Raw genomic sequence first — 14,064 nt, forward strand, 5'->3', positions numbered from 1 at the left:
TGTCTTGCGAGGCATTCGTCTTGCGAGGTACCACTGTATATTGTACAGCTTCTGTTTATTTTCCTCAAAAGCTTTTGCAGAAAACTCAATAAGCTGCTGTGCAATTAGCACCTTTTTCCTGTTCATGACAGGATGTTAGAAGCATCTTCATCTGATCTACTGTACCATCCATTTTGAGTGCTCTCTTGCAGTTTCATTGTAGTCTTTGTACTTGGTACAAATTTGGTAATGCATGTGCCCTGTATCCCTTGTACTACTGGTTAGGGAAATAAAATGCAAAAAGGACATACAAGTTCTTTTTAAAAATCTAAGTATGCTAATCAGGGAGAATATTTCAAAAGCCGTGCATGGCAAAATCCATGACTGCATACCTTTCTGTAGGGGTCCAGCATTCAGTTACCAGCCCCCCTTTTAACACATCTGGTGGAGAATCTGCTTTCTATGTAGTTCCCCATATCCAGGTTTTCCTGTTCAAGTTGTACAGTCCCTTTCCAAAATAAAAAAATCCTCTTTTTTGTTTTGACTATGGCAGACCAACACGGCTACCTACCTGTAACTGTCCCTTTCCACCCACCTCTTAGAGAGGGGTGACTTTCTCCCCTTTTTCCTTTTTGCTGAAAGGCAAATAGGCACTGTTTTGAATGTGCCTAAGTGTGGTGTGCAACCAAGAATGCAGAGCCAGGCAACATTTTCAAAAGGAAACTTCCGTTTATTGTAAAGTAAAAAAGGATATGAAAGCGTATAAATCACAGTGCAGTTGAGGACTAATTTATGTACAGCAGCCTAAGCAGGTGCATTTGATTATCGCTCTAACACATTCATAACTCTAAGTGGAAGAATTTAAGAATTCCATACAGGAAAAATGGAAGGTTTGGAATACAACCAAGTGTCATACAAATTCCCAGAGACAGAAATGGGTTGTAAAGATATACTTCTCTTGGCTCAGATTGGGAAACGCCTAGCTGCCGGGGGGATGAAAAGATGTGGAAGAGCTCTTGATTAAAAGCAGGAGTGGGATGCCTCATGTCTGCAAGGTTCATCCATCTGGGATATGCTCCAAACCTGAGGCACCAGGACCTCCTTCAGAGCTTTTGGGCCTTCAATCCAATGAAAGCTGCCTTTGTGAGAGCACCTAGAAAGAGGCACCAGATGGAGCTCAAAAAGGCTAATTAACATTTCAAAAACAAATTTCCTGGATATGCTTTTACCTCTCACAGATGTGTCTACCTGTGGGAGTGTGCAGGAGTGGTTTTAATGACATCCAAATGAAAGGTGAGCATGTTTCCTTGCTTACCTGAGAAAATGATAGGGCCCCAATTTTTTATGGCTCTTCTCCTTGCCCCAGGGAAGATGTGCAGCACGACTTGTGCTGACATAACAATTTTTAGATAAACAACTCTTGATCATAGGCTTGCTATGAATGATAAATAATGGGAAGATATTAACCTCTAGCTAGACAATGCGCTTTAGCAACAGGCCTGTATCAAGGACTCCTTTTTGAGGTTTGAATATGTCGTCTTGCCTTGCTGTTCTGCTGCAATTAAAGCCAGGATGCTTGCGTTCATGTCATGTAGCATTCAGTGGTGAAAAGAGGGCCAGAGCAGGGAGGAGGAAGGCAAAGGGGAATATGTCCCAGACTGCATTATGGCTGATACCCACATGAGATGAACCAAAATTCTGGTGCCATGGGCAGTCCTCAGGTATGTGTCTGAGGCCTTCTAGCTATCTTTTGCTTCTTGAAGTAGTTGCAGATATCCATAGCTAAAAAAAGAGCAACAGCTCTGCTTCTTTGCTTTCTCTAACAACCTAATACAGGAAAACACTACTTTTCCTTTCTACTTTCAACTGATCAATCCTGTAGCAAGTAAGTTTCTGTTTCCCAAGAAAGCAATTTTTGCTACCCATTTCCTGAGAACCATGTCAGCACTTTTCATTTCTGTTTTGGCCAGTGTCCCCACCTACCTCTCAAAAACCAGGAACACCCCAAACTGACCACCCGAGTACCACAATACCTCTGTTTATATTGTCATTGTATTTCTAGGGTTTCCAAATCTTGTAACATTTACAGAAGCAGCATCACTACATCGGAACAAGCAGCATGGAGATGAGCTGTCTGCTGGACCAGGAAAGCTCTTTTCCGTAAAAGTGCTGTCCTGGCGTGGCATCCATCCTCAATAAGAGCGGTCTCAGAGATCACTCTAAGCCTCAGGATGTGAGTGTGCTTACTACTAAATGTATTCTTTATTGTAATGTAAGTGAACCGTTGACCTTCTCCTGTGGGCTCCCCCATGGATAATACACAGCCATAATGGCTAGTAGCCATTGATAAGACTTATCCATGAATCATGATGAATCATGAATCATAACCTTAAGAAGAGCCCTGCTGAAGGCCTATCTAGTCCAGCATTCTGTTCTTACAATTGCCAACCAGATGTCCATGTGAAGCCTGCAACCAGGACACAACAGTACAGTCATACCTTGGATCCCGAACGCCCTGGAACTCGGACATTCTAGCTCCCAAACGCTGCAAACCCGGAAGCAATTATTCCAGTTTGCAAATGTTCTTTTGGAACCCGAACGTCCGACGGGGCTTCCTTGGCTTCTGTTTGGCTGCAGGAGCTTCCTGCAGCCAATCAGAAGCCGCAATGTGATTTTCGAAAACTTTGGAAGTCGAATGGACTTCCTGAATGGATTCTGTTCGACTTCCAAGGTATGGTTGTACTCTCCCCACTTGTGTCCCATCAACTGATAATCAATGATCGTCCTTTTATAAGAGGTGTTTAACTGGATCACAAGAAACGAGCAAGAAAACGGCCAGTCCAGTGTAGTAACGTGAGGCTGCTTTAAAAATAATTGTAAACAATTAAAATTATTATTAGGGTTGGAATGACGCTTGTTGTTAAAAGTTGGACTATGGTTTTATTGAAGATTTAATAGAATTGGATTAACAGAGAAGAGGCAAGAGGAAAAGTTAACATGAGGAACCACAAAAGGGGAGGAGGGAAGTCAAAGGGAACTTATGGAAATTGTCTGTCTATGATTATGATTGTTTGTAAACCTAAAAATCTAAATAATTTTTTTAAAAAGAATGAGATGGTACACAACAGAACTGGTTAATTGATACCGAATTAGTTTGGTGCTATTGTATCAAACCTTGTATTATCAGCTGCCAGTTTTTAACTCTGAATTTCCTCAGTACCCCAAGATCACCAGTGACAGACAAGGAAACTTTATATGTAGGGTATAATGTGTAACTCATGTTCATGGTAAAAAATATACACAGTGAAACCATGGGCGTAGCTAGCATTTATTTTAGGGTGGGCAGGCTTTATGTTGTGGAGACAGAACCAAGTAATCTGTAATGCAATTGGTCAGTTAGTTAAGCGTTTTTATTTATTTACTTCATTTAGGAGGGGCAGTTGTCCCCCTTGCAACCCGAAGCTATGCCCATGAGTGAAACAAGAATCTGTAGTACTAGCACAGTAGAAGAACAAATATTGCAAGGAAGGCAAACAATTTCACCAAGAAGATAGTTAACACAAATACAATAGATAACTAGTTTCACAGTGATCTTGTTTGCTTTACAAACAGGTGAAGATAGCATATTGTGCCTGGGATCCAAAGTCCTTCATGCAGAAACAGGAAGCATGTCACACATACCTGGGGGCAGAAGCAGTATTGTGCCTCACAGGGTGGCCCTCTGGTGCCCTCCTGACTAGAACAGGCTATGAAGGGCTTCTAATAAATGACTTGGGAGTCATTTTGGACTCACAGCTGTCCATGGAGGCACAGGTTAAATCCGTGTCCAGGGCAGCTGTGTACCAGCTCCATCTGGTACGTAGGCTGAGACCTTATCTGCCCGCGGACTGTCTCGCCAGAGTGGTGCATGCTCTGGTTATCTCCCGCTTGGACTACTGCAATGCGCTCTACGTGGGGCTACCTTTGAAGGTGACCCGGAAACTACAACTAATCCAGAATGCAGCAGCCAGACTGGTGACTGGGAACGGCCGCCGAGACCATATAACACCGGTCTTGAAAGACCTACATTGGCTCCCAGTACGTTTCCGAGCACAATTCAAAGTGTTGGTGCTGACCTTTAAAGCCCTAAACGGCCTCGGTCCAGTATACCTGAAGGAGCGTCTCCACCTCCATCGTTCTACCCGGACACTGAGGTCCAGCACCGAGGGCCTTCTGGCGGTTCCCTCACTGCGAGAAGCCAAGTTACAGGGAACCAGGCAGAGGGCCTTCTCGGTAGTGGCGCCCTCCCTGTGGAACGCCCTCCCACCAGATGTCAAAGAGAACAACAACTACCAGACTTTTAGAAGACATCTGAAGGCAGCCCTGTTTAGGGAAGCTTTTAATGTTTGATGTATCATAGTATTTTAATATTCTTTTGGAAGCCGCCCAGAGTGGCTGGGGAAACCCAGCCAGATGGGCGGGGTATAAATAATAAATTATTATTATTATTATTATTATTATTATTATTATTATTATTATATATAAAGAAAGTTGAAGAGAGCTACTGCCATGAGCAAGTTAGAACAGCAAGCATGGCGCTTTGGATATCTGCCTTAAGAAAGTCACAAACGTTTTAGCTGTAGCTAAATATTTGGAAGTAACTACAGTAATGACAATTACTTCATTTATAGCTTCAGGACTGATTTGGGGGATATTGAGTTTTCGTGGCACTTTGCATAAATGCTTTGGTCTTGGTTTGGCATTTAGCAATCCAGGAAAGGCAACTGCCGGTTCCAGACACCACCATCCCATCCATGCTTGCAGGATGTTAGAGCAAACAGGATTTTGTTCTTCTCTGGGCTGCCCATCTACCTACCGCATGTGTAGATGATTCTGCCCTGCTTGAACAGAGCACGGAGATGATAATAGATGTGACGAAAAGCCACAATATCGGAGATTGAGGAGGAAGGAGAAATATTATCCCTATCAAAATAATCTATACATTTCGGTCTGTAAACCAATCCCATGCTATCTTCACCATTTTGGGGACTGATTTCACAGGAAATTCATGCTAATATGTGACCAGATAGCAACCCACAGTACAGACTGGACCAATTGCTGGTGCAGTTGTGAGGTTGGGGTGTACACTATGTCTGGAATGATGTTGGCACCTGCCAGTGCATCCCAACAATATTGTTCCTGATTTAAATGATTTAAGGAGTACAGCAACCCTTCATCCCATATACAACTCCCAGGAAGCACTACTTTATGCCTGTGCACCAGTGTGCATACAATCACACTCTTTCTTGGCATCATATTTCCTCTAGTTACACTGACTGTAACAGTATCCCTACTAAGCAGTGAGAAAATGGATTATTTAAAACCCAAGAGGGATTTTAGGATGACAGGACAGATAAAATTTTAACATCAAATATTTTATGAAGGTTAAACATTGTGGAATAAAGCAGAGAGAAATTGTCACTTGCTGCAAATCTGCATGCTAACGTTACCAACTGGTAGTAAAACCAGGCAGCGGTTTCTGTAAATATATGGTTAATGGAAATTTAACTGTTACCTATTTAGTGGCCCAATTTATATAAGCAGCAGGCTGCAAGGGCAGCTTGTACTGCTTGTACAACTTGTACTGTAGTTCAACCACATAAGTGGAGCATCTTGTGGCAATTTTGTGTAAGTGGCTCCCCACATGGTGTGAGTGGGTATTATTTATCATATTCTGTTTTATAACCATTCCCAAAGTGGCTTACAAAATATGCTAAACTCAACATTTAAGTCTGGCATCAGAAAAAGAACCATCCCAAATATGCATCAGTTTGCAGAACATTTATCCAATCATGTTTTTCCTCATTGCAAAGTATACACAAGACATTGGGAAATTAGCACCATTCAAAAATGAACAAATGGAAGAGGAAAAGAAGAGAGGAATTTGAGTGGAGCCTCACAATACATACAAAAATATTTTATGTTGTGCCAGCAGTTTCTGTCTGGGGGTGCTCTTTATTTGCATAGTAATAAAATCATGCCAAATAGTTAAAAACTTACATGGTGTTGGCTATCATCTAATAATCATTCATAATCTCGCATACGATTCATCCAGTTAGGCCCATAGCATCCTTACAGTTCTGCTTCCAACATAAATTTCACTAGATCATTGGAAACTATTGTAATTTTTAAATAGAAATGTCTCTACAGCAGAGCTTTCCAAACTTTTCCTGCTGGTGACACACGTTTTAGATATGCATCATTTTGCTACACAGTAATTCAGTTTTACTAGCAAACCGCAGGTTAAATTAACCCCTTCCCAGCCCCGGGCAAACCTACACACTGCAGATGACAAGGTGTGATGACACAGTTTGTAAAGCTCTGATCTACAAGATTATTTAGGTGGTATTTCCTGCCTTCCTCCTGGTTCTTTATTTGGCCTCTGCCAACCAGGAAGTGGAATTCACTAAGGCCCTCCTAGGCAAGGGAGTGCAGCTAAGCTGCTGAAACTCGCTCAGCCCTTGTCAGGGAGAGGAAAACGCAAGACTAGGAAAGCTTACGTCTGCTGCAAGCACCAGTACAATCCTACAGGAACTGACAGGTAGCCTTGAAAAATGTTGTTCTGAACTGTATAGAACTAAATAGTCATGACAGATTACGTTCATAGGGACAACCACTACATGGCTGCATTCAACAGAGAATTTGGATCATAAGATCCGTGGCTTTTAGAAATTAACAGGATGTAGTTTATGGAGACAACTCTTGACAGTCGACAAATGAGCACAATGTACCTCAGATGATAAAGAGCGCTTCTTTTTGGCGTTCATTTCACAAAGGAGGAAAACAACCACCATGCGTTATAGAAGCACTGGAAAATAAGAGAGAATGAAACTGAAATGGAATTCAACACGGTAGCTTGAAATCCGACTAGTCAAAAGTGAGCAAGAAGATCACGGCTAATCCTCAAAATTTGCATTGAAAATATACCCAGTGGTGTTTGATGAAAGGTAGACCAAGCTACTGTTTTTCATGGGTTCTTCTCAGCCATCAAAAAGAATGTAAAATATCTGGATGATAGCCAATGTTCAAAATTTACCCTCTTCTCCCCCACTCTGCTGCCCTCTGCAGACCAAGAGGAGGCTTCCAATATTAATACTGTGACAGTAAAAAGCCCTGGCAAATACCGTATTTTTCGCTCTATAACACGCACCCGACGATAACACGCACGTAGTTTTTAGAGGAAAATCCGTAGGCATGCCACCCGTAGGCATTTCCTCCATAACACGCACAGACATTTCCCCTTACTTTCTAGGAGGAAAAAAGTGAGTGTTATGGTGCAAAAAATACGGTAATTGTTTCTGTTTGCAAATAGCTAAATTTACCATCTACATCATATTTCTGATGTACAGGCAGATAATTGTGAAGTAACAGCTCTTACCAACATAGGCTTCGAAAGCATGATGCCAACAATACAGACCTACAGCACTTAACCATCTTCAAATATCTAAAGGCCTATCACATGGAAGATGGAGCAAGCTTGTTTTCAGACACTAGGTCCCAAAACAATGGATTCAAGTTACAAGAAAGGTGGTTCCGACAAAACACCAGGAAGAACTTTCTGACAGTAAGAGCTGCTCAACAGGAATGGTCTCACATGGGAGGTGATAGACTCCCCTTCCTTGGTAGTTTTTTAGTTCTGTCATGGATGTTTTAGTTGAGATTCTTGCATTGCATGGGGTCCCCTCCAACTCTACAATTCTATGCCAAACAACATGATCTTGAAATGCCTAACAATATTATCTTGCCCATCCTCAGGATTTTGAAATCTCAGTAAAGACCCACCAATGATTTCTCTGTATCTCTTTTAAACTACATACTACGTGGGTGGCGCTGTGGGTTAAACCAGAGCCTAGGACTTGCCGATCAGAAGGTCGGCGGTTTGAATCCTTGCGATGGGGTGAGCTCTGTTTCGCCAGAAGCGGCTTAGTCACGCTGGCCACATGACCCAGAAGCTGTACGCCAGCTCCCTTGGCCAAGAAAGCGAGATGAGTGCCACAACCCCAGAGTCGGTCACGACTGGACCCTAATGGTCAGGGGTCCCTTTACCTTTAAGCTTCTTTGATCATCCCATTGATAACAACAGGTCAAAGTGTTCCCTACAGCAGCAGCTGGACTTCTTAGGTATGATGCTTTGGGATAAACTGTAGACTACAGTCACTTCCCTATTATGGACAAAGTGACTATAAGCACAGGAACTTAAATGTTCTTAGAAAATCAGAAACCCACATACCCCACTCCCAAGTATTCACATGATCCTTGATAACTTATTGTGCCTTGCTGGTCTTAACATTTTGCTGTTGTTTCTCTTCATTTACAATGTTTTGAAATTCTGTTTTCTAAAGGTTTCTCTTTTTCAAATTTGGTTTGTACTTTTAAAGTTGCCTTTGCTATGCAAAGCTGACTAATAAATGTTCAATCAATAAAGAAATAGCTGCTGGATAGGGATTGCACTTGCAGTACTTAAAAGGCTGTCAATTCTGTCAGCTTTGACAGCGCCGACCATCTGTTTGGAAGTGCGATGGGGATTAAATGCAGGTCCCAGTACTTTGCTCCACTTTCTGACAAGTAAGTGGCATTGTCAGAGCTGGCCATGCCGGCCATCTGTTGGGCAGCTGCACTTGTCTGCAAAACCCAGCATGCTGCTACACACGTCTTTGGATCAGAACCATACCATTTCCAGATTCAAAGCATCCTTTCAGTGGCTTACACAATTTTATTATTAATTGCTTAAAACAAGCTATTTCCAGGTTCAAAATGTAGTCTTTACGTTGCTTAATTATTTCAATTAGATGTTTCCCTTAACCCAACACAACAAGCCATTTCCCCAAAGCCATAGTACGGGGAAATATTTCCCCCCAAATCACCCTAGCAAAGTGTATGGAAGAAGAAAAAAATGCACACCACTCCATTTCCCCCCGTCACACCACACCACACATTTAACTAGTTCAACATTTCTTATCCTTTGACTCCAGATAATACATGGACCCATCCTCAAACTTACTCTCCTGCACTACCAAGTTTAAAATCAGTCTGTTTAACCCATTTTCTGACTGTAAGCCATTGAACCTACTGCCCCCACCAATTTCTCATTCTCATGGTGAATTCAGTCAACCTTCCTTGGAGGTTTATAAGCAGAGTTTGGATGGCCATCTGCCATGGATGCTTCAGATTCCTGCAGGGGGTTGGAATAGATGACCCTTGGGGTCCCTTCCAACTCTACAATTCTATGATCCTTAATGACTGTTGCCCTATAATATTCTGAAACAGTTCTCCCCCCCCCCAAAAAAAAGCTTCGCATGAATTCACAGTACCTAAGTTCTGAAAAATAAATCACACCTAATCCATTTAGAATGTTTTCTAAAAACCATTTTGACAAACTGTTTTCTGAAGCTACTGTCACCAAACTTAAAAGGGGCATTTTTTCCCCCAAGCAGCACTTCTACCAATATAAGTAGTACAATTTTGTTTTGTCTTCTTTTCCCAAGACAACAGGCCTTCGGGGACATGCTCTGACTTGCTGTATTTTAGTAAAGCATTTGAGTGCTACTGTTCTCGAAGCTACTAACATGAGTTTGACCAAACTGTGGGAGGCAGTGGAAGGCACTTGCTTCAAATTTTATTAAGAATGCAAATTGAGGATTTAAACACGTGATATGTTTCTGATATGTCACAGAGCAGTTCCTATTTGAGGTGTCCAAAGTATACATTTTATACTAACCAAAGTTTCCAGATTGTCTGCAGAGCTGCCCTTGAAGACAATTCAGTTGGACATATTTCAGAATATAAATAAGCTGTGGCTAGGGCAAAACTGTCCACAACCACCACTAACACAATGATCTTAACGGGTGAGAAGTACTTCAACAATGCAAGATCTAATTTCAAGATGGTAAGATTTTGTTACTTTAGTTTATTGTGCTTCAGAAGAATACAGAATGACTTTTTGTGAATAAGCCGGCAGTTATCTCAATTACACTGATAGGGAATGAAGGATGAGAGACAACAAGTCATTCAAGGTTATCAGGCAAGGTTGTGGATGAGGAGGCATTTATAACATTCTCTCCTAGAACTTGTCTGAGCTGCCACCATTGGCCATTCAGTTAGAAAGGGTTTATTTATTAAATTTATATCCTGCACTTCCTCCCAAAGGGGGGCAAACAACAAGAGTTAAAGCAACAAAAACATCTTAAAAACAATTCCAATACAGATGCAGACTGTACTGGGGAAGATCTCAACTTAAACTGTTTGTTGAAAGATGGAGGTATTCAGCAGGAACTGAAAAGAAAAGTGAGATAGTGTCTATCTCTCATATTCAAATGAAGGGAATTCCTCAGGGCAGATTCCATAATACTAAAGCCCCCACCTCCAAAAGAGGTCCAGAGGATGCTAACACAAGAACGGGCCTTTTCTGTGGTCATTCCCCATATGTGGAATGTTCTCCTCAGGGAGGTTTGCCTGGCGCCTTCGTTATATCTTTAGGTGCCATGTTAAAATATCCCTCTTTCAACCAGGCCTTCAGCTGTTAATCTATTGGGGGGGTTATTGTAGTCCCCCTCCCTTTTACTATTATGCATTTTGTGTTTTATGTTGCCACCTGCCTTGTGGTCTCTTGAGGAAGGGAGGTATATAAATTTAATAAATAATAAAGGCCCAAATCATAGAATCAGAGTTGGAAGGGACCTCAAGTATTATCTAATTCAACCCACTGCAATGCAGGAATCTCAACAGTGAAGAATGTTCCACTGTCAAAAAGCTCCTACTGTCAGAAAGTTCCTCCTAATGTTGAATCAGAATCCCTTTTCTTGTAGCTTGAAGCCTAGCCTCTGCAGCAGGAGAAAACAAGCTTGCTCCATCTTCCATGTGACAGTCCTTTAGATATTTGAAGATGGCTACCATATCTGCTCTCAGCCTCCTCTTATCTAGGATAAACACACCCAACTCTCTCAACCATTCCTCATAAAGTTTGGTTTTCAGACTCTTGATCATCTTGGGTGCCGTAAGTTACAAAAGTTCCAGCTTATCAATACAGTGGTACCTCGGGTTAAGAACTTAATTTGTTCTGGAGATCTGCTCTTAACCGGAAAATGTTCTTAACCTGAGGTACCACTTTAGCTAATGGGGCCTCCTGCTACCACCGTGTCGCCGCCACGCGATTTCTGTTCTCATCCTGAAGCAAAGTTCTTAACCTGAGGTACTATTTCTGGGTTAGTGGAGTCTGTAACCTGAAGCGTATGTAACCTGAAGCATCTGCAACCCGAGGTACCACTGTATCCTTAAACTGTGGCACCCAGAACTGGATACAGCCTTACATTTGTTCCCATTGAAATTTGTTTCTACACTGTGCAGAAAGGATATCCTGACCATGCAGAGCACAGTGATCGAGTGAATCTCAAGGTGAATCTCAAGGTGTGAGATTATCTTTCAGGTACGACCACTTATTTAGGTTCCGAGATAGCATCTGATTTAAAAGCAATTGCAGCAATTCTTCTAGAGTATTTTTTTTAAGTGCTTCCATATAAAGGTTTTATCTGAAGATCCCAGAAACTACAACAGGTCCATGGGCATGGGGCAGTATGCTTACTATCACACTGATGCTATAAAGTTAAAACATTTTAACTAGATTTACAATTTAATAATGCCTTACTGCCACAGAAGCCTTTTTTGATCCTTCCAAATAACCTGTAAGCAGACAGCCAGAGGTGAAAGTATTTAAATCAGTAATCAAGTCCAAATGGCTGCAAGGTTTAACCAAAGGGGACTCTGATTCTACTCATTCCTTTGGAACAATCATAATTGCTTTCAAATGGTGACAGACAGACAGACAGCTCCCAGATGGAAGGCTCTTGAGAGCTCTGAACATATTTTGCCTTCTTCCCTGGAAAAGATTAATGTCAGGTAATTGACAGGCCCACACTATAAAGCTATTTCAGAATAATAATGTTTAATGAAGCCTTGGTGCATGAGTGATCCCCTTTGAAATTCATGAACGTTCTGACCTTCTCACTTCAGGAAATAGTTCTCTGGAAAAGGTACTTTAATCTCTGTACTTCATTGCACACATTTTAAATGGAAAACACCCGTACAGAAGAAGACAATATTCCTTGACTTTATAAGAATCTCTGATCTTGGCCTCCCAGAGATGCATACACATTGTACAAATGGATGGAGAATGACGTCTCTTGAAAACAACGAAAACACCAAATGACATATCTTGCCTTGATCTAGAGACCCTTGTGGAAACAGCAGGCTGTGTGACTACTGCTACACGCAAATATATCCCCTGCCACTATCAGCAAAAGCACCAATCATTTGCTTGGCAGGGTGTAGTAGCACTAGAATAATAGAATAGTAAAGTTGGAAGGGACTCCAAGCGTCTTCTTGTCCAACCCTCTGCAATACAGAAATCTCAACTACAGCATCCATTCTATACAGGGTAGAATGCATTTTTGTAGCATAATCTATCTATCCATCCATCCATCTGGTATCAGCCTACTTCAGATGCATCAGCTAGTGTCAGGCATAGGCAAACTTGGCCCTCCAGATGTTTTGAGACTACAATTCCCACCATCCCTGACCACTGGTTCTGTTAGCTAGGGATGAGAGGAGCTGCAGTCCCAAAACAACTGGAGGGCCAAGTTTGCCTATGCCTGGTCTAAGTCACAGTCCTGACCACCACCACTCCCTGAGCGCATTCATTATAAGACTGGATCTTAAGATTAAAACTGTAAAATTTAAAATATTTGAACTCTTCCATCCCCCTTTTCTGGTTTCTGATTTAGCACTACGCAGATACTGTATTCCAGCTCAGTTAAAACCAGTTTTAAATTATTCATGTACCTACTTCATCACCATCACTGCTATCAAACATTTATTTGTCGAATGTGTCCTGAGTCCCGAGCTTCCATTTTTAGTGTTGCGCCAGCTGAGCCGCTTTGATGAGAGATCGAGAGAGATTGAAAGATTGCACTGATTGGAGTGGTGGGGGAAGTGTTTTAGGGGTGATTTTTCAACAGCCTGGAATGGATTAATCCATTTTGCATTACTTTCTATGGGAAAGCATGCCTTGGTTTTGGAATGTTTTGGTTTTGGAACGGACTTCCGGAACGGATTAAGTTCGAGAACCAAGGTAACACTGTACTGTCCTTGCCTGGAAGCCTTATGATGTGTTAGTATTATAGGATAAGAACAGATACTTGGGACGAGGGAAACAACTGTGAACGTAAGAGCCTGCTGTTTCCATTTAATAATTAATTTACTGCTACTGCAGCATCTTTAATTTTTGAAATCATGCATTTATTTCCTTAACTTGTAATATATGACTGCCTATTTCAGTTACAATAGCAGGAAGTGATAGAATAGCTAGCTGTTTTTTTCTTTCACGCTACTGTACATTTTCTTCCTAATTCATTAAGTTCATGGCTCCATCGTAGGAATAGGAAAAGAGCTACCTCTGGTGGCAACGAGCTGAAATGTACTATGTGAATATCCTACAATACAGAAACTAATCTGTATGGCTATTCAAATGTACACCTCATTACTATCTCAGAAAGGAATTACAGTACATTACAAAAACATTCCTTTTCCTCCTGGCCGTTGTCTAATTAAACAATCTGGGACCTTTTAAACTGTGGAGGCGAGGGCGGGAAAGCTGTATTTGTTTGTTACCATGTTATGTATTTTTGTGTTTTTTATGTTGTAAAGCGCCCTGTGATTCTTGGATGAAGGGTGATATAGAAATTTAATTAATAAATAAATTTCTTGTTTGGGTATCTTGTGGAATCCTGACAGATATTTCAACACACAAGAGGAAGTGGTAGGGCTGTGATTGCTTCCAAATGTCCTATTCATTGAGCATTCATCCCAATTTGTTTGCTCAAAGTTTGCAGGAGTTTTCTATGTTCACTGTTTTTTGAAGATTCATTCTTACCAAAAATAAAAAATAAAAATCTGCTTTTGGAGAGAGATGGGGAGCAGATTTGTTGTGCAAGAACGTCAAATCCACTTTAAATACTACCCACAAAATAGTAACAGTCTCAAAGCAGCCTTTGC

The 14,064-nt window shown here is 41.4% G+C and overlaps 2 long non-coding RNA genes across 2 annotated transcripts; one reads left to right on the top strand and one right to left on the bottom strand.

Annotated features, from left to right (window-relative positions):
• Window positions 1-42: 42 nt before the first annotated feature.
• Window positions 43-3,747, top strand: LOC310688378. The gene is made up of 2 exons (XR_014516909.1): window positions 43-2,042; window positions 2,617-3,747. It is a non-coding gene; the product is annotated as an uncharacterized lncRNA (long non-coding RNA).
• On the bottom strand, window positions 689-2,645 carry LOC310688363. The gene is made up of 2 exons (XR_014516895.1): window positions 2,533-2,645; window positions 689-2,500 (listed from the first exon to the last, which is right to left on the bottom strand). It is a non-coding gene; the product is annotated as an uncharacterized lncRNA (long non-coding RNA).
• Window positions 3,748-14,064: the final 10,317 nt, after the last annotated feature.

The sequence above is a fragment of the Podarcis liolepis genome (genome assembly GCF_965112155.1).
Source record: "Podarcis liolepis genome assembly, chromosome: 11".
NCBI classification, from domain to species: domain Eukaryota; kingdom Metazoa; phylum Chordata; class Lepidosauria; order Squamata; family Lacertidae; genus Podarcis; species Podarcis liolepis.